The following is a 5,754-nucleotide window of genomic DNA, read 5'->3' as shown; positions in this document are numbered from 1 at the left end:
AAAAAAAAAAAAAAAAAAAAAAAACCCAAAAAAAACCTAAGCCACAGCAGGATACTGAAGCAAGACAAAATAAGTGAGGACGTGCAAGATTGCAGGTACTGCTTCCTCAGCAGGAAGAGAAATACTCCTCACACTCCCAGCCTGTGCAGCATCACACTGCTAAAGGACTTGGGTAGGAAAATCTGCCAGTTGTTATCATGGCTTGTAAATTGCTTTTTTCCAGTAATTATTTTAGAAGTTAAGAAATTCTATGTCCTCATTTTGGTCTTTGGTAGAGTCAATGTAAGCAAAAGCAGCGCAGCTCTAGGGTAGCACCATTTGCCTATGCCTGTTAATTCTGCAGTCCCATAAAAGCAGACGTGTAAACAGTTGTCCAGTCTAGGCACATTTCAAGGAGATTTTCCTTTAATTAGCTGTAATTTGATCCTACAGACAGGGAAGCATTAGTGGTTGGAGCATCTCAGGAACACTCCTGAAGTATGTCTTCATTTAGTTTTGTCCAAAAGGAATTCAATGAAGTGTTCAGGGAGCTCTGCAATAAAAACTACAGCTGGATAAGTGGGTGTGATGGAGAGCTTCAGGAGTGACCTCCTGATCCAAAGTAACTCAAGATCTGGATGCTGTTACTTTGGCTTTGACTGAAAAGTAGCACCTTTTCTTTGTCCAAGCATAGACTGAACAAGTTGAAATGTCTGCACCTTGACCTTGCAAGAGCTACAGGACAACTCAAGTCCTCTGGACTATCTTGTCATCCCAGAAAAAGCCCAGGGAAATGATAATGAGCGCTGGGTCTGTGTGAAGTTCTAATTGGATCTGGAAGGAAGATCTTAATTGTTTCTTCCTGCACCAGTTTTAGACAGTCAAGTTTTCTTCAGTTGCAGAAATGAACATTTTTGCCTCCTCATCCCTTTGGATAGGAATTATTAACAGGCAGATAGTGCCCAAAATATTCAAGAACATGAGCAAAAATTCCCAACCCTAGGGTGTGGTTGTTGTATTGTGGGTTTTTTTGTTGTTCAGTGTTGCTGGTTTTATTTGTTGTTTGTTTTATTTTTTTAATTTCAGCAATTATTTGCAATTCCCTTTTGCAAGGTGAAAAAATTAGATCCAAATGTCAGTTTTCAAGTTCAGTGAGAATATGGTTCAAGTCATATTTCAGAACAATACATCATTTGAATTTCTACACCTAGTAAGGAAGCCAAAAACTTTCTGAAAACAGGTCAAAGAAAACAAGGGGGTGGGAAAAGAAGACTAGAAAAAGTAGTTGTAATTGTTTTACACTTTGCTGGAAACAAAACAAAAAAAAGAATGGTTACAACTACGCGAGAAACTTGCCATAGATAAATTTTCAGCAAACAGTTTTTGTTAATCTGAAAAAAGAGGTCTGAGCACAGTAACTTCTAAACAAGCTAGACCCAAGTAACAGCGGAGTTCCCCTTTTTACAGTATCTGCCAACTCCAGTATTTGTTTTACATCGTAATGATGTGACAAGGCTGATTTGTACTTGCCTTTGTTTAACAACAATAGTAGCAAACTGATAAAGCTTAAGAGTAAAGTAGCTTATTAGCACTGGCACCTTAGCCAGCAAACATCATAAAAAGGACTTAAATCAGAAATTGCATCTGTGCCCCTTGCTTTTGGCTGATAACAGCAAAACACAGGATACCAACAAATCAACCACATCAATCACCAACGCTGCTGAAACTGTCAAGGAGCAAGATTAGTGCAGACCTGACACAAAATCTGTCAATACTGCACCTGTTATCTCTATCACCCACATAAGGTGTCATCTCTATTAAAAGGCAAGGGAGAGCTTGGTGTCAAATTTGAAAAGCTGAACATAAACCACTGCTCATGACAGAGTTTACTAAATATCTAAGCTTCAACACTGTCATACCCTGCCCCACAACAGTCAGAGAAGGGTGCAAAACAAATAACAGCAAGCTCAAAATAATAACCAGCAACAATAACCCTTTTCCCTGAGGAGAACACTGGATGCCTGGTGCACTTGCCTTTTGTCCTTCAGGGTGATGCCCAGGAGAAAGCCACACTACAGAGGAAGTGTGTTGCTTCTGGGCAGAGAGCAAACACAGACCTGACCAAGCTTTCAGAAAAGCTTTCCATGTCTCAAGGCTGGTGGTATTTGTGTCCCAGCAGCCGAAGCTGTAGCAACACCTCAGTTTCTCCCACTTCAGTTGCCCAAAAAGTCTGCTGCACTCTTTAAAAACAACTGCATTCTGTACCATGTTTTATTCATAATTACAGCTGTGCCTGAGGGCACACACCTCAGCATGAAACCACAAGACATTACTTCAAGGCAAAGTTGGCATTAAATTAATATTACATGCATTAATAAGATATTCCTTTAGCCATTCTGAACACAGAGAGTTCAAATGTTCAGGAACAATCTCTATTTTAACACCTGAAAAACAACACACAGCTTGCTTTTTTCTTTTCTTGACAGAAGCTATGTAGAATGTAAAAAATACCAAGTTTCAAACTGTGTGCTTGCCAAGTAAAGCTAAACATGGTATGAGAAGTTTGATGTTTGATTTGGTACAGGAAAAGCAGCTGAGAGAGGTGGAGAGCAGCTACATTTCAAAGGGAAATCCTGATCTAGGGTCCTCGAAAGAACAAAGGGACACAATGTGAGCTCCAGTGTGCTTATCTAATAACTGCAAGATGAAAAACAAAGCCCTGTTGCCTGGAAAAATGTACTGCATATATCATCTTTTATGTATCAATTTCATTCAATACTGAATACACACAGGGTGCCAACGGTGGATTCTGAAATGATCAATTAAAAATGCCATTAGAAAAAATAATTAACCTTTAAGTTGGGAATTGAAGTCACACTAGACCCAAAATCTGACCTGCACCTAGCAGCAACAGGTTGCAGACTATTGCTCCAATGCACTAAGCTCCTGTACACTGTTTAAAGGGATGCAGGGTAAGCTCAGACTTGGAATCATCGAAGCGCCCGAGCACAAAAGTTCAAATTCCAACCGGGCTGACTCAGTCCTTCCGCCTTCCAAAGTACATAAATCTAATTCCATGTAGTTTTACTGCGAAAGGAACTCTAAAAAGCAGGGGTCCTCCTCCCTGCTGTGTCAAAGCTGAGGATTCCCGCTCCTATATTTTCAATTCTTCCCTGCCATTCTTCAAGAGAGAACTGACTGGCAGGCTCCATGTCAGATCCAGCAATCAGGAGGTTTCTTGTTGATATCAAACACGTTGCTTTGCAAGCCCAGTATCAAGTTATAGCAATACAAATGACCTGGTGCAGTAATTTACAGTTAGTGCAATATAGCTCCAAAGCCTGGTGACAAAAACACACCCTTAACTGTGTTTAAAGATGCATAACCTAAAACATTGTAGAACAGCGGCACCAAATCCAAAACTAAGAAGCTACTATTTGTTGTCTTACTTTGCTTACAAAGAAACGTTCTAGAATGCTAGCAATATTCAGGATACACCAAATTTGCAGACAATTTACAGGCAGAATTGGTTGGCCACTGTCCATGATGCAGTCACTAAGGATTTACTGGAACTGTTCTACCTTCTGTAGGATGTGTGGGCAAAGCCAATGATCTTCATTAACATCAGTAAAAGCAGGGCAGCATCACAACAAAATGCAGAAAAGATACTGATGTTAAATATTTTCATTATTATTTTTCTATCAAGTAGGTTTTGCAGCTATGAGTACTGAACAGACCCAGGTCTCCCTAACTCCACTGAAGTTCTTTCCTACAGAAACTCATTTCCAGCAGTTTTGCATTGACAGTAAGGAAATAAGGCAATAGATCTAGAGAGACAATCACTTCAGAGCCAGCTAGTAGAAGTGCAGAAAAGCAAAGTATGTGCTTAATTGAAGCAATCCAGCAAGGGAAGAGAGAAAAAGGAGTGTCTGGTGCAAGACAAGCAGGTAGAAGTGTGTCTGAGAGAAGAGTTGTTTGAGATTTTATCCTGTGATGATAAAGAAATGAGTCATCATCCATCACTATGAATAAACTCTAAAGTTAAATCATTTGATGTGGTAACTTAAAACCACATTCAGTTTTAGACTTTTTTCTAAAGCTACATCAAAGAACAGGAACTTCCAATAATTCTCATTAAACACCACAGATTTACACAGGTACTCCAGTACTTTGCCTCTTGAAAAACAGTTTTCTCAGTGCTTCAGGACAGCTTTATGAAATATCTCAGGGAAAAGACAATTATCTATTTGGGGAAATTACACACACAGGGCAAACCCCCCCCCCCAAACATTACCTAGCAGGCCACAGCACAAAAGGCAATAAAACAGCTTTAAGAGTCCTGTCAGATGCTGCAATCACATAGACTATTTCAGCAATGTGAAACAAGAAAAACATTCCCGGGTAAGACTTATTTGGTGACACTTCACTGATAAAGTTTTGCACCCTAAACCTAGGAGGAGGAACTTAAGGCTAGCTTGAACAAGATGCAGCCTATGCAGGCAGTATCTCAGGAGAATGCAGCACACACTGACTCATAAAAGGAACCCTTCCAAGCTAGAGGCATCTTAGGTTTATAGAAGTGGGATGCAGCTACCGTTTCTTGTCAAGCTGACAGTTTTGGCATTCAATATAAAAATCTCTGAAGGAACTGGACTATGTCCCTACTGCATGAGTTTTTGGAAATAAATGCATTGAAGTGATATAATCACTTACCTGCTCAAAAAACCCTCTTCATTTGATCTGAAAATATCAGATAATTAATAACCAAAAAATATGTCTGTTTCTCAGCATAAACTTGGTATCTCTTAACAGTTAATCCTGCATGCATTTCCAAGCTAAAGGGCTAAAGGGAGGCTGACTACTTCAAAGTTTGAAGTTAGGTCTATCCTTTAAAGGCCAGCATTTCAAGTGTTAAGGGTTTTACAGCAACACCAACTGAGCCCTGCTGCAAGATAAGCACCTTTTCCCTGCTGAATGCACCCAGACTTCAGGCCCCTTAACAAAGCTGCTACATTCACACAGCACTGGCTTTTCCACCACCCTTCCTCCAACTTTGCAGTTCAACTTCTAGAGCTCCTTGCTGTCCCAATGTTAATTCTTACCTAATTAGATTGAATTTGATTAATTTTAGCAAACATACTTTTGCTGCAGCTGCTCCTTTCTAGCTACACAGTTAACACAGTTCTGTGGACTCTGAAGCTCTTTCCTAACATATTTAAACAAAATAAAATCGTTCATATACATTTAACAAAAAAAAAAAAAAATCACATTACTGTATCACAATTAACAATCTTAAAATATATCCAAGTCTAAAGACAATTCTCTGAGAAACACCATTCTGATAATTAAAAATAATGCTGAGGTTTGTTCAATGGCCTAGAAGCTATTTTCCAGGCTCTTTCCAAACTGGAGCTATAGTCCCCCACAAGACCATTTCCTCACATGCTCTAGACACAATCAGATGTGCAGATCCAGGGAATAGGAAAATTTAACTGAACAGAAGCCTTTGGTGTTCAGTAACCCCTGGTATCCCAGTCAAGACACACAGGCAGACTTTCCTGTCCAGGGTATCAAACCTAAAGCTTTCTCTACAGGGCAAACAGAAAATTTCAGTGTTCAAACCCTTCAAAGACCCAAAGAGATGATCATCTAACTGAAGAAACCCACTTGTGTACAATCTACCCAAAATAACCGACCTTTAGAAGATAACAGAAACCAAAGCACCAGTTTAAACACGTATACAGAATTGTTCAGAAAAGAAGCTTTTGATAAATC

The sequence above is a fragment of the Haemorhous mexicanus genome, chromosome 1, assembly GCF_027477595.1.
Source record: "Haemorhous mexicanus isolate bHaeMex1 chromosome 1, bHaeMex1.pri, whole genome shotgun sequence".
NCBI classification, from domain to species: domain Eukaryota; kingdom Metazoa; phylum Chordata; class Aves; order Passeriformes; family Fringillidae; genus Haemorhous; species Haemorhous mexicanus.
Note: the sequence above shows the minus strand (reverse complement) of the source record.